General features: G+C 43.7%; 1 protein-coding gene across 4 annotated transcripts in view; it reads right to left on the reverse strand.

Moving 5' to 3' along the window:
- The window catches only part of LAMA1 (laminin subunit alpha 1), a 147721-nt gene that overhangs the window by 125033 nt on the left and 398 nt on the right, over positions 1-22290 (reverse strand). The window contains exon 1 of one of the 4 annotated variants that reach the window (XM_070220562.1): positions 16561-16986. The exons of 2 other annotated variants lie outside the window; for them this stretch is intronic. The gene's annotated coding sequence lies outside the window, so the exon portion shown is untranslated. Of the gene's footprint in view, positions 1-16560; positions 16987-22290 lie in introns of those variants that run through there. One more of the 4 variants, XM_023647427.2, reaches the window with a different exon arrangement.

Genomic DNA, 22290 nt, shown 5'->3' on the forward strand with positions numbered 1-22290 from the left:
TAATCCAGGCAGAAATATGAGCACATGTGCTCAGGCAAGAGCAGGGCTGAAATCCTTAAGTGGCTCCTCTTGTCGCTCTTCGATTTCCGTTTCCTTCCCTTTGCACCTTTCATATATCCATTCGTGCCCTACTCACCCTTCAGTAAGCCCAGGTCTTTCCTGAACTCCAGGCTAATGCTAGTCCTCTTTTTTGGTCCTGGCTTAAACCAGCACGCACTACCACGGCACTTACATTTATACAAAGACCATCACTTTGCTGACCAGTCTTGCCCCAATTCTTCTTCCCTCACTATCCTCCAAAAAATAGGAACAACTCTTAATTAATACGTGAGTTCCTTCAGGCACAGTCATGTCCTGCTTGCTCTAAGTCAGCTTCTGGCCCATGTGATTGCCCCACAAAGCGTGAATGAAAGAAGAAAGGAAGAAAGGAAGGAAAGTTCTCTCACACTCCTGCATTACCAGCAAGTGCACAGAACCAGGAGCCTAAATCTAGCTTCTCATCCTGGTTCCACCACTAACTCACTCTATGCCTTTGGGCACGTCACCCTCTCAGAGCCTCTACTTCCTCAACCATAAGCCCTTTTTCCCTAAGATACTGTGATCCTAGAAATTTACTCCAATAGACTATCAGGTAAATTTGCCTACCATTCTCTCTCTCACTATTTGGAAAACAAATTAAAAGACTTTCTCTATTCAATGCACAGAACTTGAGAAAGAATAAATTTGGTAATTCTTTGATCATCTTGGATAAAAGAACTAAACAGAAACATAAACTGGCACTATTTTATTTGCTTATTTGGAAGTCACTCTTCAGAACCTCCCCCTGAAGAAGAGTGGAAGAGAAACAAATGATGTTTCACATGGCCTTGACCATAAGCCAGAGAACCCGCAGAGGCTGGCTGTGCGCCCCATCCACGCCTATGGCAGTAGCTCCCTGCCTACTCCCCAGTGTTAAAGGCAAGACAACAGGCCCCAAATGGAATTGCTCATGCTAAGCTCCACATCACCAAACAGAGACTTACGACAGTTTCTGTCGCTCTCCCAGAAAAGGAATCTTAAACCAGTCACTCAGGAATCGCCCGCCCAGCATCAGCTGGGTAATCTGCCTGATAGGGACTTGCCATCCCCTAGGAGGAAAGCACCTTTGCAATAGCCAATCTGCCTTTGTGCCTAGTATAACTTCCTTGTTCCGCTCTGCTCTGCCTATAAAAGTCTTCCATTTCGTCCAGCTCCTCTGAGCTCCTTTCCATCTGCTGGATTGGATGCTGTCCGATTCATGAATGGTTGAATAAAGCCAATAAGATCTTTAAAATTTACTCAGTTGAATTTTGTTTTTTCACACCAGTAAGCATATAAATCTACATCTTGTGGAAGCCCTTCAAAACCCTAAGTTCTATTTAATATCTAACCTGCACGTGCCCAGGCTTCAGATGGAATGTCCGTTTTAATCATGTTTTATGTCAACTCTGTTAGAATTGCTAGTGCCTCTGACAGGCAGTAGTGGGTAAGAAGTAAGAACAGGGGCTTCTGAGTCCGACAGCCCTTGGTTTGAACTCCAGGTCTGCCAGCTGCCAGCCCAGGGGCTTTACCCCCACAGTCCTGCTCCGGAATGAGCCGGCCGCCTGCCCCTCCTTTCCGCACAGGTTCCCTTGTGCTTTTCCTGTGCACGAGCCTTTCTCCTCCCGGTTGTTGTCTCTCTTGATTTCTATCCTGGGGGACAAGACCCAAGGCGCCAGTAACAAAATTACTTATAGTAGCATACCCCCAACCCCTCAAATATGCAGTCTACTAACAAGCTGTGGCAAAAGTCATCTAACTCAAACTTTTTTCCCCAAAAAACAATACAAATAGACCTGCATATTATGAAGTAGGTATATTTGAAAAACAAGCATAATGAAACCGTTTTCCCTTTTTACTTCTGATTAATGAGCAATTGACAACAATCCTTAAAACAAGTGGTTTCTTGCTCCTCTCTTTCCTTCCCACGAGAAACCTGAGCCGAGCACTGTCATAACAAGAGGACACCATTTAAAGGAATTCTATTTCAAGTTATTTATTACAAATTAAAAATAATTTTAACCACTACTAAGCGAACTTCTTTTATATATCAAATACTAGCATCCTCAGAATGTTTAAATAATAAAACATCAAAGCTAATGTTGAAATGTAGGAGTCTTGTTTGCTTAGTGTAAAACAAACAAGGCTTCATTCCCAATGAGAATTATTCAGATGTTACCAGCTAGTTACTCCATTTCTCCAAGAAAGAAGCAGCTGACCCTTGGGAGCGTTGTTAATGGCAGGCACTCGCAAGGCCCGTAGGCAGGGCCTCTCAGGGAGACAGGAGCACTAACCAGAGAATGGCTGACCCCCAAAAACAAATACTTGATTCTTGGACTAAACCAATTTAATCATTGACAGCTCTTAGTAAAAGAAAAGCTTTAAGATATTCTAGAGATTCCAAGGCCCTACCCAGCACAGAGAAAAAAAACAGGAGGAGGAGGGGGAGAAGGAGAGAGAGGGAGAGAAAGAAAGGCTCTCCCCACAAAGAGTGAGGAAAAGTCAAATCAAACTCCTGGGAGTTGGGCATTGAACATGGTTGACTTTTTTTCTCATGTGGGAAAATGAAGAGAAGTTTAATCTCAGAAAAACCAGAGTGAGTGGTGAGAAAAAGCCCTTAGCAGGGTTTTGCCAGTTCCATTTCCACAGCAATGGGCTCAAGGAGTCCTTGACAATGATAGAGGTTTTCCCTGTAAGATACAGAAGCCTCTGAACAAGCCAGGCCCAAACACTGCCTGCAGGACACAGGCCTTCTCAGAAACTGCCCACCCGTCCTAAAGCTTGTTTAATCCTGATGGGCCATGACCCGCGGTTTTTGACTCAGCAGACAAGTTTAGCTGCAGAGCAAAACACTTTAATTCATTCATCATGACATGTTGCTCTCTTTTGTTGCCACAAAATTTAAATTGTTGTTAAAGGGCAACAATTTAAATATTCTATCTGATCAAAATCATCGTTGCACATACGCAAAACAGAAAAGCACCTCAACATTCATATATATTTTAGAATTTCAAATCATTCCCATTGCCCTGGAAAGGCATTGCCCCTCCTCCCTCCTTCCAAATCCTTGCAGAGATGAACTCAGTGTAAAGGAAGGTCAAAACGTAAGTGCAGCTTTTAAGTTAAATATTGACAGCCCTGTTGAATTAAAATGCAGTTGTATTATATTTTGCTTATATCAATTTATAATGTTTACAATGTTTATATCATTTGTTCAAACACTTAAAAACATCTGTTCGTTCAACATTTTCTAACCAGCCCAAACAATTCCAGAAACCATCCACTCTTCTACAAACCCTCAAGGTGTTAGTTACTTCCTCCCTTTCCTCTGCCACTTCTGCGCTCTGTTGTACAAATTCTACTTGCTTATGCTTTCAAACTTCAGCCTCCGTCTTGAGGAGCGTGCCCAGGGCTGCTTCACGGGTGTGCAGCCAGTGCAGTCACCCTTGGTTGAACGCTTTGCTGAAACTGTCCTGAAATGTCTCATCATTTATATAAGGGGCCCCACAGCTTCATTCTGCACTAGCTCTTCAGACTATGCCCTGGATGTGCCTGGTGGTAGCTTCCCTTGAGGACGGTCCTCACAAGTGTCTATGTATCTCTGATGAATCACCTGGCATTTGAGATGCCAGATGTGTCACCGCCTCTAACTGAACACCAGTACAATGACATCGAGGTGGCTGGATCCACCAGATTACAGCCCCTTTTATTCCAGTACATACCTGGAGGGACATCTTACAAAGGAATCATTTGAGATCTGTTTCACCTTACAGACCAACAGTAGACAAATACATTTAATAACTAGAGTAAACACTCCCACCGAAGGTACACAGAGCTAACGGATCTTGGTATCACTCTCACTGGGGTTGATAAGATTGCATTTTCTCAATTCCAGCTGAAACTGGGCTGCCTCTTTGTATAGACATATACATTTAATGTGGCAGTGTTTCTCCTGTTTTCAGAGAGCTGTTACTAAATCAAGGAAGAGCATAAGAATTGCACCCACTGTCTCCAGATCCTTGGCCCACATTTGCTCTTCACTCAATTTCAATTAAGATTCTGTTCCTTTAGGACACAGGGATGGTTCAACATCCACAAATCAATCAACGTGATACACCACATCAACAAACTGAGGAATAAAAACCACATGATCATCTCAATAGATGCAGAGAAGGCATTTGACAAGATCCAACAGCCATTTATGATAAAAACTCTGAACAAAATGGGCATAGAAGGAAACTACCTCAACATAATAAAGGCCATATATGACAAACCCATAGCCAACATCATACTCAATGGGCAAAAACTGAACGCCATCCCCATGAAAACAGGAACGAGACAAGGATGCCCTCTATCACCACTCTTATTCAACATAGTATTGGAGGTCCTGGCCAGAGCAATCAGGCAAGAAAAAGGAATAAAAGGAATCCAAATAGGGAGGGAAGAACTGAAACTCTCGCTGTTTGCAGACGACATGATCTTATATATAGAAAACCCCAAAGAATCCATTGGAAAACTCTTAGAAGTAATCAACAACTACAGCAAAGTTGCAGGGTACAAAATCAAGTTGCATAAATCAGTAGCATTTCTATACTCCAATAACGAACTAACAGAAAAAGAACTCAAGAACACAATACCATTCACAATCGCAACAAAAAGAATAAAATACCTTGGGGTAAATTTAACTAAGGAGGTGAAGGACCTATATAAGGAAAATTACAAGGCTTTTCTGAGAGAATTGGATGACGACATAAGGAGATGGAAAGACATTCCATGTACATGGATTGGAAGAATAAACATAGTTAAAATGTCCGTTCTACCTAAAGCAATCTACAGATTCAACGCCATCCCAATCAGAATCCCAATGACATTCTTTACAGAATTAGAACAAAGAATCCTAAAATTCATATGGGGCAACAAAAGACCCCGAATTTCTAAAACAATCCTGAGAAAAAAGAACAAAACGGGAGGCATCACAATTCCTGACTTCAAAACATACTACAAAGCTACAGTAATCAAAACATCATAGTACTGGTAGGAAAACAGGTGCACAGATCAATGGAACAGAATTGAAAGCCCAGAAATAAAACCACACATCTATGGACAGCTTATTTTCGACAAAGGAGCTGAGGGCATACAATGGAGAAAAGAAAGTCTTTTCAACAAATGGTGCTGGGAAAACTGGAAAGCCACACGTAAAAGAATGAAAATTGACCATTCTTTTTCACCATTCACCAAAATAAATGCAAAATGGATCAAAGACCTAAAGGTGAGACCTGAAACCATAAGGCTTCTAGAAGAAAACGTAGGCAGTACACTCTTTGACATCAGTATTAAAAGGATCTTTTCGGACACCATGCCTTCTCAGAGAAGGGAAACAATAGAAAGAATAAACAAATGGGACTTCATCAGACTAAAGAGCTTCTTCAAAGCAAATGAAAACAGGATTGAAACAAAAAAACAACCCACTAACAGGGAAAAAATATTTGCAAGTCTTATATCTGACAAAGGCTTAATATCCATAATATATAAAGAACTCTCACAACTCAACAACAAAAAATCAAACAACCCAATCGAAAAATGGGCTGGAGAAATAACAGACATTTCTCCAAAGAAGATATACGGATAGCCAATAGGCACATGAAAAGATGCTCATCATCGCTGATCATCAGGGAAATGCAAATCAAAACTACACTAAGATATCACCTTACACCCATTAGAATGACAAAAATATCTAAAACTAATAGTAACAAATGTTGGAGAGGTTGTGGAGAAAAAGGAACCCTCATCCACTGCTGGTGGGAATGCAAACTGGTGCAGCCACTATGGAAAACAGTATGGAGATTCCTCAAAAAAATTAGAAATAGAACTACCATACGATCCAGCCATCCCACTACTGGGTATCTATCCAAAGAGCTTGAAGTCAGCAATCCCAAAAGTCCCATGTACCCCAGTGTTCATTGCAGCATTATTTACAATAGCCAAGACGTGGAAGCAACCTAAGCACCCAGCAACAGACGAATGGATAAAGAAGATGTGGTACATATATACAATGGAATACTACTCAGCTGCAAAACAGAACAAAATCATTCCATTTGCAATAACATGGATGGACCTTGAGGGAATTATGTTAGGTGAAATAAGCCAGCTAGAGAAGGACAATCTGTGTATGACTCCACTCATATGAGGAATTTAAAAATGTGGACTAAGAACAGTTTAGTGGATACCAGGGGAAAGGTGGGGTGGGGGGTGGGCACAAAGGGTGAAGTGGTGCCCCTACAACATGACTGACAAACGTTAACGTACAACTGAAATTTCACAAGATTGTAACCTATCATTAACTCAATAAAAAAATGAAAAAAAAAAACCATTCTGTTCCTTTAAATCACTAAAAATGCCCTTTTCAAGGTCTCCGTCAACTTCCATCTTGCCAAACCCAATATACAGTTCACCTGCAGTTTACTTGACTTCCCAGTAGCTTTTGTCGAAAATGACCTTTCTCTCTTTCTTAAACCCCATCTTCTTTTGGCCTCCATCATACTATGTCGCAGCAACCTGTCAATCTCTGCTAGGTATCCTGGAGGTCTCACTGATTTCCTATAGAAAGACAGCTTATCCACCATACGGGTGCATTCTCATGGGGAAACTGAGAAGAACGAGTGTACTTTCCCGAAAGGCTATCTCCAAGAGCAAGAGACACAATATAAAGTATTATTGGATTGAGGGCAGAGATGCATTTTCCACCCAGTGTGCCCAATACTTTCTTGTTCAATATTATTAATCCTGACTTAGATAATGATATGAAAAGGCATCACATGTGTGGGAAGTTAATACAGTGGGTCATGGAATTAGTGAAATCTCAACAGTGGCCAAAAGAAAACAATCATAAGTTTAACAGGGATAAATGCAGGATCTTCTACTTTTTTCCCCAAATCCACCTGGAAATACAGCATAGTCTTGGTGAAAGTGAAAAAGATGTTGTAGTTCCTGGTGACAGGTATACACAGCACGAGAACAGTGTTACGAAAAAAGCTAACATGACCTAGGATTTAATTAATAACGCCATTATATTAAAGACAGAGGAAGACGACCCTTAGCATCCAAAAATTTGATAACTATGATTTAACTATGCACAAGATATCTGAATGTCATTCTGTGCTGAAGAGTGCAAAGAGAGAGCTGAGAATTAGAGCAATGCTCCTCAAACTTTTACGTGTGCAAATCATCTGGAGATCTCATTAAAAAAGCAGATCCTGATACTGCAGGTCTGGGGTGGGGCTGAGATGTTTCACGGCTAAGCATCTCCCAGGGGTTGCTGCTTTGAGTTCAAGAAATTAAACGATCTCTTGGTTCGTTCCCAGCTCCAACACTCTGGAGTTGGCCAATTCAGCCAAGCCTTGGCACAAAGATCATCAGGCCAGTTAGCAAGATCACGCCTCTTCCAGCAGTTTTTCGTCACTATTTAACCAGAACTCCAGACTCTCCATCCTGAATTCAAATCTTGGGCACCTTGGCAGGCAGTGGAGGGAATGTGGTGTTTCAGTTCAAGGTTTTTGGTTTACTGTAAAGAGGGAAAAACTCAAGGGCTCCAAAATTAAAGACACGATATACCAACGAAGTCAACTGAGCATCAAGCAGGGAAACCTGTTCAAGCAAACCAGTGGTTTGACTTCTCAGGCCTTCTCCACCTTGATGGTGCTGCCACTGCCTGGTTCATTTATCATGAAGACACGGTAAAAAGCTTATGATATAAGATTAAATTGTAAAAGGAAGATATTCACATGGCACTATCTAATTCCTGATAGAGGGCCACCCCTTTAAGCCCAGGTCCTGCTGGTTGCTGGTAGTCTGAGCAGGTGTCTGTTCACAGAGGCCTGCAGAGGGGCTTTGCACAAGGTGGGGAGAGGCAGGTGGGAGAGGACAGCATGGCAGCATGATGTCCCTTCCCAGGCTGCCTCAGGATCTGGCACTTGAGCTTCCAGGATAGGGTCTAGGTCATGAGGGAAGGAGAAGGAAGAGTTTTCAAGGGCAAAAGCAGGGTCATTAACAGAAGATGGGCCCCTCTCCTCACTGTGGTGAAGAAAAGAGCTTGAGAGAGGTGGGGAAGGTCAAGGACGCAGCTCAACACCACAGCAGTGGCCCTGAGCCTCTTTCTCTTCTATTTTTTTGGTCTTATTAAAATAAGATTTTAAATATTATTTTACTTTTATTTTCTAAGTTCTTCCCCGTACTATATTTTTATCAGGTTAATACAGGCAGGGAAAATTTACTTTATTTCCACTCGTAGTTGTGAAGAAATCAGAACCCAGGCTGGACCACATTAACAGATTACTCTCAAATAAACCACATTTATATACATCTCCTGTAATACATTTTCTTTTAGAACAAACCAGTAAAAACCAAATGGCCTATGTTTACTATACACTCCACTACGATTCACATACAGGTTTCCCATTTTGAGCTAACTACAAATCTTTAACTGAGATGCTGTCAAAGAGAGAGTTTTTCAGTTTAAGTTCTAAGCTGCCCTTTCCGTACTTACTCCTCTCGCTTCCTAGTTAGCACCCAGCGCAGACCTGCCCCTGCTGTTTCCTCCAACCCTCTGCCCTTGGCCCTGAAGAAGTTGGCAAGTTTAGGGGCCAATCTGTTTACAGGAGAATGTCAGCCGTCTTTAGACTTCCGGGCTTAGGCTCCCAAGCTGCCAATACAGCACTTCTTTGAGTGTGGCGGTCATTTCCTCGGGGGGGTTGCAATTCCCACAGAGTTCTCCTCCGCTTGAGTGGGCACACAGTCACTCAAACCGAGCATATAAACTGAGTTGACTCATGATGAACATCCATTTGAGCAGAAATGCTAACTAGTACAATATCTGAAATTTACTTTAAGATACGTCCGCAGAAAGGCTGTGATAGAGTGTGTGCGTGTGTGTGTGCGTGTGAGTGTGATACTTAGGTTGACTGTCCAGGTGCAGCTGGGATTGCGATGGCAGCTGCACCTTGCAGGGAGGGCAGTGGGATGCCACCAGGAAGACGGCCCATGTTCCAGAGGCACCGGCCACAGTGTTCCGTTGTCTGTCTCCACCAACACCAGCACTCTACTAACTAGTGAGGAGAATATCAGAAATGGGTTATTAGTAAAATTAGTGGACCACTGGATATCCACACGCAAAAAGTGAACTCAGACCCTGCCTTCTTATCATACACAAAAGTTAACTCAAAATAGATCACAGACCTAAATGTAAGAGTTAAACTATAAAACTTCTAGAAGAAAATATAGGAGAAAATCTTTGTGATCTTGGGTTAGGCAAAGGATTCTTAAATATGACACCAAACGAACAATCCACAAATGAAAAATTTTGATAAAATGGACTTAAAATAAAAAAACTTTGACACTTCAAAACACCATTAAGAAAATGAAAAGACAAGCCATACACTGGGGGAAAATATTTTCAAATCACATTTCTGATAAAGGACTTATATCCAAAAAATATGAAGAACCCTTACAACTCAGTAAACAAAAGACAAAAAATAAAATAAAAATTGGACAAAATATTTGAATAGACACTTCACCAACAAAGATATATGAATGGCTAATAAGCATATGAAAAGATGCTCAATGTCATTAATTATTAGGGAAATGCAAATTAAAACCACAAGATAGCACTTCCCATCCACTAAAATGTCTCCAATCAGAAAGACAGGTAAAATGCAGTGCTGGTAAGAATATGGAGGAACTGGAATGCTCATAAATTGGTAGTAGGAATGTAAAATGGTACATCCACTTTGGAAAACAGTTTGATGGTTTATTTAAAAAAATAACATAAACTTACCATACAACCCATAATCACTCCTAGAGATTTCACTCAAGAGAAATGAAAACATGTCTACAGGAAGACTTGTCTGTGAAAGTTTACAGCCTTATTCCTAATAGTCCCAAAATGGAAACAATCAAAAAGCCCAGAATTGGTGATTGGATAAACAAAATGTGGTGTATCTACACAATGGAATACAATTCAGCAATAAAGGAGAACAAGCTACAACATGGATGAACCTAGAAAATACTATGCTAAGAGAAAGAAGACAGACACAAAAGACTTCATACTCTATGATTCCATATGAAATTTCCAGAAAAGACAAATCTGAAAGCACAGACAGCAGACGATTGCTTGGGGCCAGGGTGAGTGTGGGAGCAGGAGCTGAGCGTTCATGAGTACGAGGAAAACTTTTGAAGTCTTGGGAATGTTCCACACCCGACTGTGGTGATGATTGTACAACACTCTGAATTTACTAAAAATATTATTGAATTGTACCCTTCCAATTGGTAGAATCTTCTGGTATGTACATTATACGCCAATAAAGCTGATAAAACATGTCGGAGATTCGTCTCACCCTGGACGTGCAGGGTGTGAAATCCTGCAGCCCGCATTCTGAAGGACAGTGATGCTACCTAAGGCTTATCCCTAGCATGCCCTGAATCCACACAGCAGTTTGGGAAGGTTGCTGATTGCCTGATGCTGATTCAAGGGAGAAGTCTGAACACCTAAAGGGCAGAAAGCTGTGATCCTATCGAATTTATACGAGATGACCTATGACCTGTTTTGGACCTGGTTGTTAATAAAGGCGTGCTGATAATGTGTAATATGTAAGCTGGTGTTTGCTCATGTCATCACCCAGTGGTCAGACTGCAGGGGAGCAGCCAATCCTAATAAACCTCAAACCTCTTCAGTGGGTACTGTTATCCACCCAAAAGACCCTGAGCATTTTATATAACTAAACTGGCTTAGGTTAGTTGACAACAGAAACCAAAGGGATGTTTATTTTCTTTACTAGTTGATTCCTTCAAACATTATTTTGGAATTATTTAAACATTGAATTTGAAATTATTTCATCCACAAAAAAACTGTGGTAAGCACAAATTTTCAGGGCACTTTCGATCACCTAAAATAAGGCACAGCTTAATTTGTTTAATTATAATAACTAAAACTGAACCAACGAAGTTGGAAACCACTAAAGACACAGGAGATGTTATGCTCATACTTCTAAAGAGAATAGGACGTTCTTTCATTCAGTAATAAGTGATTTTTATCAAACAAACACCCATCTGTGACATAAATTCTGTATGCCTTTGTTCTGTTCCTGAGAAGAGTGCCAGAGTGCCCGAGGAGAGCAGCTGTTCCCCCTTAAACAAAGTCTCCAAAGGCAGGCAGGTAGAATTCCTCAAAAAAAAAAAAAGAAAAAAGAAACTCTACTTTATATGAAAATATAACTAAAAGAGCTAGTCAACAAATGCCAACAAGTCTGAAGTCACACACAATGGAGTATTCTGAAGTCACAATCTTCAAACTGAAAGGAAACCCCATGGAGTAGAAACGCAGAGTTTAATCAGAATTCTTGGTCTGTTTACGGTGACTATTCTATAGCAATAAGTGGACTTACACTGGTGTTTGAGGCATTCAGGATCAAAAGTCTCTTCCAAGTCTGAACTCACGGACACACTTTGTAGGATTCTTTGAGTGTTTCTTATGCTTGGTTGACTACAAGCACTAGGTGTGCAAGGACCACTGGTCACCAGTGGAACATTCTAGAAATTCAACAAATACTTGTTGAATATGTGATCTAATGAACTGCTCGCTTAAGATGCGTAGAAGTCAGTGGCTCCAAATCTGGAAATGAGGTTTTGTTAAATGTGATCTAGGTTTAGCTTATACTGAATATTCATCATCAGTAAATATCATTTCAATTACAAAAACATAGTCCATTGTTTTCTTTGTGAATTGGTAGATGGAAAAAAAAAAACAGATTAATAATCTCTATCAAGTCCCTCCTGGTTACTAGATTCTGTGGCTCTTCTCTCTCCATATTTGGACCCCCACCTGCAAGCACAAAAATTATCTGGCTTCCGGTTTCTGCTGCTAGGTCGTTCCTGATTGGATGCTCTGGTTTAGAATGTGAACTAAAGACTTGGTGCCCAAAATGTGTGTCTACCATCTACCCTAGTTTGACTAACTGGATTCTTCCTTGTTTCCCATCCTTGAATCCTGTCTGGGTGACCTGTAAGGTGCAGCCTTCTTGAGCTGGCACCTTGTCCTTTCCCTACCCATCACGTCCCAGGAGATTATCCCTCTGCTCAGTGACTTCCCTCATCCCAGCGCCTGTCTGTCTGGTTCTCTAAGTAATGCCCGCTGGGTTCCTTTCTAGGCCCTGTCGCTCATCTGCGCTGGGGCTTCCATTCATTCATCCAACTAATATTTACAGAATCAACACTAAATGCCAGGCACTGCGCTAGGTATTAAAAACAAGAACAAAAACCTCTGCCCTCAAGGAAAGACATGCAAGTTAACAAACAGTTACAAAATGATGTTCTGATGAGATGTATAGACAAATTGCCATTGCGACAAGCAGGAGGGAAGCCTAAATGACGGGGTGGACCAGAACCAGTTAGGATGCCACAGGCGAAATAAAGGGCTTTCCAAGTACTAGAAAGGGGTGTTCAAGCTCACAGATGTGAGGCTCCACGTTACATCATGGGAAGCATAGACACTTCAAAATGGCTGTAAAAGGGTTAGCAGTGGGAGAAGAAGCTGTGGAGAGGTCTGAGCAGGGTCAGATCACAGAGGGCCTTGTAAGTCCCGCTTAGTAGAGGGTGAGAAGCCATTAAACAATTCAACAGGGATGGGATGACATGACCAACTTCACAGTCCATTAACTCATGGGGAACTTCCAGTGCTGACAGTCTTCTGGGCTCTTAGGAAGCTGTTTTATTGGCCACATCAGAATGCATCCCAACACCTGCAGCTGGGCTGGCCCTTCCAGCAACACCTGCCCCCCGCCGCCCCCCCAGCAGATGGGCCCAGCTCCAGATTCTGGCTCTACCAGTCTGGGGCTGGTCAGCACAATATCCCTCCAAGTGCCTTTAGCTGGGAGCTGGTCTGTAAGGTCAATATAGGTGGTGCGTGCGTGTGTGTGTGTGTGGAGGAGGTGAGGTGTGTGGTGTGTGTACGGTGTGTGGGTGTGTGTGTGTATGAGATGTGTGGAGGGGGGAGGGTGTATATGGTATGTAGTGTATATGCCGGAGGGGATGTGTGCATTTGGGGACGGGTGGGGTCATTGGGGATGTAGAAGGAAGAATGGCTCTTATTTTGTTGACTGGAGCTAGAAAGAAAATAATAAGCCAAACATTGGAAAAGAAATTCTGAAAGAAGCCAGGACAAGCAAGTGCACAACAGATCATCAATTAAAGAGAAGACAGGAGAAGGACAGGAGCAGTAGGTGAATAGGAACAGCGGGACTTCGGAGTCAGCAGACCTGAGAAGGTGCAGGTTGGATCAGCAGAGAAGGAGTGGCCCACATAATCCCAGAGAAAAGGCACCTGTGGCTTGTCCATTTAAAGGGGCTGCAAAGGAGGGACACAACACCACATAGTGCCTGCAGATGGAATGTATTCAATCAATTTTGGATGAATTAATGAAAGAATTAAAGAATTAAAGAAATAAAGAATTCAATCCATCAACCACTCAACCCTCCAAGCCAGATCTTATCCCAAAACTTGAGGGACTCTAAATGTCCAATTCGATCAGGAGTACTTTTAGCAGAAAGAAGGACCTTGGTAAGTGACCAAGTCAGAGAAGCAAGACTGAAACGGTGCTCGTTGTAACAGGAGCGTGACAATTAACAGACATCAACTGACCACTTCCCAGTGACAAACACCTGACAAGGGGCTCTTGGAAAACAAAGAAGCAGCTGACTTTGCCTGAGCGACTTCGATGACCCAGGGGGACCTCTCACAACTCTGAGATGTATACCACCCTCCCCACTTCTCAGAGCCGTGGGAATAGCGTGAAATAGACACGAAGCGAAGCAGGGGTTTGGGGTCTGTACGTACAAAGCGTAGGCTGTGGGCTGTGGAAGGCCTGATGGGATCAATGCCCCAGTGCGCACCCCATGGATGAGTCAGGGTCATCACCAGATACTGCATCCTTTTCCATGCCTGCATGGCTGTAAGTGCATTCACTGCAACAGCAAAAGTTTATTATGTTAACTTAGTGACTTCCAACTCCGGCTGCAGAGTGAAATCAACCTGGGGAGTAATTTTAAAATGCAAATGACAGGGTCCCATCTTAGACCACATAAATGATAATCCCGGGGGTGGCACCTGGGCATTGATATTGTTAAAAGCTAATGTGCAGCCCAGAGAGAGAGCTTCTGTATTAACTGTGCCTGCTTTCCTGGAGCACACAGAAAAGCTAGCCAAGCTCTTCTGAGTTCCCCATGGCAGAAAGGAGGCCTGAGGAAACGCCTTCAGTCAACAACGTGTCTGTGTAGAAGCTGATCCTGCAACCCCAGCAAATGCAGAGCGCTTCCCTGCTCCATAGCTTGGCCTACTCATTTCAACGGGAACTTACATGGCAATCAGCAAGCAAAGTATAGTTGGTGACTACACCATCGTGACTTTAATCTCCCAACTCCTTCCCTGACTGTTATTTCTTATGTAGAACTTTTTTTTTATCTACAGATATGTACTTCTCGGTTCCTTGGACTTCTTCAAAATCAAGGAAGTGGCCTGGAATCACAGTAAGGAAGGCAGCTGCAAATGGGGTCCTCAAAACACACTAGCCTCTGTACATCCTTGACTCAGGGTCCCAATATATGTTTGGTGCATGAATGAAGGAGTAAATAAATGAATGAGCAAAAAAATTAGAAAAACTAGATAGAAATGACAACAATCCTACAAGAAAATATTATTTCCTACCCCAAGAAGGTATTAACTATTTAAAATGGCAACTCCCTTAAAGAAACACAGGGTGAACTTTCAAAGGCATTTCACACATTAGTGAATATCTCAAACTCTCCCCACCTCAAATTTCTAGAATGAATCAAAAGTATGCCAAGGAAGCCAGGGGTGGAGTTGTGAAGAGTTAGGAAAACTATATTTTGTACAAAAACAAAGTTAGAAATGCCAGCATAAGAGATTCAGAATAAAAGAGCCTAAAGATAACCAGTGGGAATTTTGAGGGGTGGGGATAGAGTGCTAGCCACCATCCCATAGAGCTACAGGGACAGAGAGTAAGCCAAGTGGAAGGGATAGTTCTGGAAACAATTATTTAAACTAGAAACCCAAACCAACTGGAAAGGTCTCTGTGCCTCTGGAGCCCAAAATGGGAATAAAGTTTTCTGAAACACAGATTCTGGGTCCTACCTAGACCTGCTGAATGTCAATTCCCTCAGTGGTATGAAATCTAGGGGGCTGAGGACCTCATGCCCAGAGCGGGGCCAGGACTCGGGGCTGAGTTTGCATTTCAGGGACTGGGTAAGAGTTTTGTGGTTGTTAAGGCAAGCTTGCTCCCTCTGGAGCCTTGGTGGGCCATACTGTCCTCCCACTGCCAATGCTTCTGGTCTTAGCACTAAACCTCGTGTCCTCAAGTTATCTGTGTATTGAAAAAATTGCTAGGAGCTAAGGTTTTGATCTTTGAAAGAAAATGTCCCTTCTTTTTGACCTTGGCTGATGGCATTCTGGGCAAGCCATCCAAAAGAGAACCAGATGGCAACTCTGGCTGGATGGGAATCCCGACTTACCACAAAATGTAATGCAAATTCAGAAACAGGACAGGTGACAAAAGCCACAACGATAAGGCTGTCCGGGGGTGGAAAACTGCAGGCTGTACATGGATGAACGGGGTAGGTTTTAGGGAGGGGATGGGGCGCAATTCAGGTGCGGGAGTAACGTGAACAAAATCATGCAGCTCAAAGTCAATCGCCACTTGCAGTTACAGAGGAAGGAGGTGTTCAGGATAGAGAAAGGCATGGATAAGAGTGAGTCAATTGTGACTGAATTTGGAGGGGTGAGGAGGGCCATGGCCCGTGGGCAGGAGGGCAGGAGCTGGGACCAGACGAAGCAGAGAGGCACAGTATGAAGGCAGCCAGTTAGCAGCATCAGCCTAACTGCGGTGTGAGACTAAGAGAAAGGACGCTAGCATCAGACTGATTCAAAGCGGCGGGTTATAGTGATTTGGACAGCGGGGGATCATGCACAGTGGTAACAGGGAGAAACAAAAAGTGAAAAATCAGGGCATTTTTTAAAAGAAGAAACAAAAATTCAAAGGGAGAATTTGGATAAGGGGATATAAAAAAAGAAAAGGACAACGAAGCCAAGGTAACTGAAAGAATGTCTTGAACTGGGAAAAACAGGGAGGCAAGTCATTGGAGCAGGAAAGAATTCCTGTGCCGGGCCTGAGATAACAAGAGAGCAGCTTTTTGTTTGTAAAATTCTGTCACCACAGAAAGGCTGGAAGGCATTTAAACGTGTGGTGTATGATAATCAGCACAGTGGCGTGAGGTTTTTTCCCTTTTGAATGTTCTCTTTTAACTAAAAATGATCTGCTAAACTTAAGCATCTCCTTTATTGTTGTAGAAAATTTCCTGAGGTTCTCGTAGGATATTACAGAGCAATGAAACAAAATGCAGGAACTACTTTAGGGAAAAGATGACACTTTCCATAAATACTCACTTGATCTAAATTTGACATTCCCACCGCAATCCAGCAGGTTCTCTGGCACGAGAATTTAAGTCACACTGCCTGCTGGACCAACAGACCGGACCTCAAAGACAGCTTCAGGAATGAAGAGATTCAAACTGCAAACGGCAGATTCAGAAGAGAAAAAATAGTGCTCACACAGCCTGAAATCAGGATCTTCTGTACTTCCACACTATGGTTTCTGGATGAACACCCTGAAATAAACGCTGATCTAGGCAAGAATGCCGTCCACCAAGCTGATTCCGATTCTCACTGCCTCCATTGTCTGTCTTCTGCCCCCAAGCCAGACACAAAACCACCAGAGCAAGTTAACCCAAAGGCAGCAATCCTGATGCAGCCTTGAGAAAAACAAAAACTCATGAGGAAGGATTCTGTGTCTTAAATCGTTCTCTGGGCACTGACTGTCACCCTCAGTATAAAGCATAGGAAAACGCAATGAACCCAGCTATAGCGTGGTGTTTCGTGTTGAAATAGCTCCCTGGCAGGCAAGTTCCAACAGAACCCAAGTTCATGACCTTAACTAAATTACTTCTATAAAGGAGCTGTTTCTCCTCATTAATTTTGGAATGCATTTATTTACTCAACTGTCCATGGATATATATTAGTATTTTAGAAGTAAAACAAGTAAAAGAATTACTTGCAAACACGTAAATAAGCTACATACATCTTTCTTAGGCGACCACAGTTTCTCTTGTTCATCCAAACATTTCTGAGGAATGTAACTAACAACTTCACCGAAGGTCTAAGATCCAAAGTTCTCTCTGGTTGTCTCCAGATAACTTTTCGTATTCATAGTGAAGGCTTATATTCATCAGGAATTATTTCTAAAAATTAAACTTTTCTGTGTCTGCCATAGGTGTCCCCGTAATAAACTGCACTTATTGGTTAAATAAATAACACACTATCCTAAATTTCTTTTTTTTCTCTCTCTTTTTTTTTTTTTGAGGAAGATTAGCCCTGAGCTAACTGCTGCCAATCCTCCTCTTTTTGCTGAGGAAGACTGGCCCTGAGCTCACATCCATACCCATCTTCCTCTACTTTATACGTGGGACGCCTACCACAGCATGGCTTGCCAACCAGTGCCATGTCCGCACCGAGGATCCCAACCAGTGAACCCCGGGCTACCGAAGTAGAACGTGCAAACTCAACCGCTGCACCACCGGGCCAGCCCAATATCCTAAATTTCTAATTGAATTATTCTCACACTTGACTTCTCTACGTCATAAATCTCCTAAAATATAGTTTTAAAAATTATTTACTGCTTAAGGAATAGCTTATTAACACTATGGCAAACAATACTTTTAGAAGGAGCGCACTGTTATGAAATCAATTGACCTTGTTTTTAAATTCCAAGTGATCAAGGAAACTCAGCTCTAATATCTTTCTGTCAAAGACCATCTTGGAAGGGACAAGTTGAAAGGTGGAAAGTTTACAAGTCTCTACATTCATTAAATGATGGATTAACACCCTGCAACAGGTACACTGAAGAAGTGGTATGGAGGAAGGGCCGTGGAGACTGCTCCACGTTTTGTCAGGTAATAGCAGGTTCTTTCCTTGTACTGTTAGGGAAGGAGGTTTCATGAAGAGTTTGCCTTTGAGGTACATGAAGAAACATCTATGGAAGGATACTCCAGAAACCAAAAGAAGTGGCTACCTCACAAGAAGGTAACAAAGTCAAGACTTAACCATTTTCTCTCTACCATTTAGTACCATTTGAATTTTGTGCTTTGGGCATGGATTACCTACTCAAAAATATTTTTTTTTCAAAGGTTTTTTTTTTTTTTAAAGATTGGCACCTGGGCTAACAACTGTTGCCAATCTTTTTTTTCTTTCTTTTTCTTTTTCTGCTTTATCTCCCCAAACCCCCCCGTACACAGCTGTATATCCTGTGTATCCTAGTTGCAGGTCCTTCTAGTTGTGGGATGTGGGATGCTGCCTCAACGTGGCCGGTCGAGCGGTGCCATGTCCGCGCCCAGGATCCGAACCCTGGGCCCCTGCAGCGGAGCGCGTGAACTTAACCACTCGGCCACGGAGCCAGCCCATCAAAAATATTTTTTAAAAGTTACTTGATTAATAAGTAAAGATATTAATTTCAATTTTGGCTCAACAAGAATAGGCGGCTATGAACTGCTGGGAACGTTGCAAAGCAATGAAACCACAGGCATGAAGAAGACAGTGCCTGCCTGCAACAAGCCCAAGCCAGTGGGCGAGGCAGGGGGCAAGCCAACGTTTTCACCATGGTGCAAGCAGACAACAGGACGGAACCAAGTGCGCACCGAGTCTGGGGAAGGCACCCGATAAATACTGCAGCTCCGAGGAGGCCCGGAAGGTTTTCCAGGGTGGAGACGCACACGGAGACTGCTCTGACATTTACCAGCCCCTGAGCAGGGAAACACTGGTTAGCTACGAAGAGGTGCAAGTGTGCCCAAGAGAAGGATCCTCAGCTCTGGTTCAACAGGCCAGCTGGGGCCCCAGCCTCCCTGGCTCAACCCCAGTGTGATCCACACCACATCATTTTGTGTGTGTGTGTGTTACAAAGTGAAGGGTTTGGGAGACGGCAGTCCCACATAGGGTCGTGTTTCCAGAAAAATAACAGTGGTGGCAGTGCTGAGGAGAGAGAAGAGCAGAAGGGAAACCCAGTGAGAGAATGGAAACAGTATTTCATGGGAAAAACAAACAATTCCTGAGCTCAGACAGCATTAGGGACAAGAAATGGAGCTGGATGGCATAGATTTTTAGGAGGCGAATAAAACAAGTCAACGGAACAAATGTGGGCAATGAAAGAGGGGGTGTCCAGGACAGCCAGCACTCGGGGCAGGCGGAACAATGAGAGCCACCACGACGGACTGCCCACCTATGACACTATGCCATGTCCATCACTGTATCAATATTTTTCATGTGTTATGTAATGCCATTAATCCTATCCGTTTTATAGACAGGAAGGCCGACATTCAGAGATGTGAGGAAACTCAACCAATGTCCCAGGCTCATCAAAGTGGCAAGTCTGGCATTTGAGCCCAAGACTATTTGATTCCAAATCCAGACTCCAAATTTCTAAACAATTATGCATCCCAGAGACTATAGGTTGGAAGAGAGCCTCCCCAACAGTTCTGTGCATGACAGTCATAATGATGCTCATGCAGAACGCTTACTGAGAGCTAACCCTGTGCCAGGCACTGTTCTAAGCACTTTTCTTACAGTCTCATTGCATCATTAACAGCCTCTCCCAGAAGGGACCGTTATCAATCGCATTTTACAGATGGTGAAACTAAAGCACAGAGAAGTTAAGTAACTTGCCCAATTTCCTACAGCTAGTAAGGCCAGAGAATAAAACACCTAAAGCTTAAAGATACATCTTGTCATTTCCCCATAAAAACTTACTGTAGATGATAATGAATATCCATAGGGCTTCATGAATGAATTATTACAAAATGGTAGCATGTCTCAAGGATGATTACCTTGAAATAAGTAGTCATACACACACTTTAGAGTACTAGCTTCTAAAGCAGTGCCCTTCTGAGAGTGGCACAAGACACTGCAGAACGGTGTACATGTTTGTTTCATCGACCTGCTGCATCTGAATTCTCGATCATCCCAGATTAACTACAGATGTATGCTTTATATTTCATGTCGGGAGACAGGAACGGACCCAAGGCCCAGGGATGTCGGAGGGGGGCAGCGATGCTTTTATTGCGCATATCCTTGTTTCCAACAACTAAAATCAATATTTTCTATTGGCTTTTACTTGGGGAATACAGCTACAAACAGGAAAAATACATTTTTGAAGTCCATTTAGACACACACACTTTACTGTGGAGTACACAGGTGCTGGATTTAGATACTATGTCATTCCTGAGAATGAAGTGAAGTTTTTTCTATTCATAGATTTTTTTTTTTCTATATTTGGAATGGTCTATTTTTACTTAGGAAAAAAAAGGATGGTTTAAAACAGAAGAGTTGATGGGCCAACCTGTAAAGCCACTATAATTCTACATAATTGCCAGCTGTGGACTTAGCACAGTATTATTTTCAGAAACACACCACCTCCTATAACACTTAGGAATAGCTCAATTTAAACAAATTACATCTCAAAGGAAACTGAGCCATCGGGTCATATACCATGAGTTGTCAGATAATCCAGAGAGACGGCAGAAATGATGGAGAACTCCTAATAAGAGGAATGCTATTAGATAATAATCATTTTTAAAATATAAACACCAGATAGAAACTCAGTGATGATGCAGGTCGGGATTATTTTATTATGACCAGATTATACCATTTCACTAATCACTCATGCTGTATATGGGGCACAAAACTATTTTTAAGAAAATCACAACTCGCTCACAGACGCTCGTTAGAAAGGGCGCCGGGAGACCCGGCGGGGACGGCGAACGTGGAAGGCGGGGTGAAAGATTCAAAGGATGCAGCTGCGCGCGGTTTTCCACAGTCTCTTAAAGCAGGAAAGCCCTACGCGGTCCCAGTTCGCTCACACACCATTCACACGGCCCAGGCCGAGCGCTGAGCCCTGAGGGGCACAGAAAACATTCAGGGCATCTCCTTGGGCTAGGCCTTCCAATTTCCTAGAACAACAAGGCCGAGTAACGCTGTTCGCTCTCCGCCGCGTGGGAAACGGGACCGGTCACCTTCATCAACCTGAGAGAAGCGGGCTGGGCCCGCAGAGCCCAAGGCGGCTGCTTTCCTCCGCGGTGACCCAAGCCCCTCGGTCCGGGCGCCGCGCGCAGCCCGCGCCGGGCTATTCGAAGCCGAGCCGCCGGCTCCGGTGCAGGGCTCTCCCGGGAATGCTTGAATGAATGACACGGCCTCGTTCCTGCAGACTTCACAACTCAGCACACATTTTTCTCACGAGGGTATTTCGCATTCCGCCTGCCTTTTGACCTGTATTTTTTTTAATGAAATGTGTATTTGTGGGAATGGGTCCATTGTCATGTGTTGCATACGTTAAGCTGTTTTCAACATATATTTTGCGATCGCCTCGCCAACAAGGAGCGACGCTGGGAAGACTGAGCCCTACGGGTCGATTCGGGCATGGGGCTGTCTGCAGAAAGGAAGGAGAGTTTCCCCTTCTCTCGGCATTGACGTAGGCTTTGAAAGTTCGCTTCGGATTTCTGTTCTCAACCTTGCCACGCGCCAGGGCACCCGTGCGACGAGCGAGCCTGCAAAGTCCTCCCTTCGCCGCCGGCTCCCTCACCCCGGCGGGGCCACGAGCCAAACTTGAGCGGGGAATGGCCGGCTTGGCCACTTCGGGGGCTGCACAAAGAGCGCGGTTTGGGAAGGCACATCTGTGCCCCGGACAGCTGGCGAGGGGCGCTTTTCCTCGTGGTCTCTGCCCACTAGGCCACCCGGGCCGCGCGGGGCCCGAGGAGCCCGCCCTTTCCCGGCCGCGGACGACCGGACTCTCCACCCCGGGACAATGAAGGCCATTCGGGAGAACGCCGTTCCCATCCATTCCCCGCGCCAGATTAGTAGCCTGGGGACTGAAAGCCGGGGACCCTGGCGGGGTCCGCGCGCTTCCGACGCTCCCGCCCCCAACCCCCGCTACCCCACACTGCTCTCTTCAGTGGCACTCCTGGACCACAAAAGCCGGAGGGTGGGAGCCCCAGGGTCCGAGGAGTATAAAGCCGAAGGCTCGGAGGAGGGGGCTGCGTCCGTCACGAGTGGCGTCCCCAGCCCTCCGCGGCCCGG

Source organism: Equus caballus, chromosome 8 (genome assembly GCF_041296265.1).
Source record: "Equus caballus isolate H_3958 breed thoroughbred chromosome 8, TB-T2T, whole genome shotgun sequence".
Lineage (NCBI taxonomy): Eukaryota > Metazoa > Chordata > Mammalia > Perissodactyla > Equidae > Equus > Equus caballus.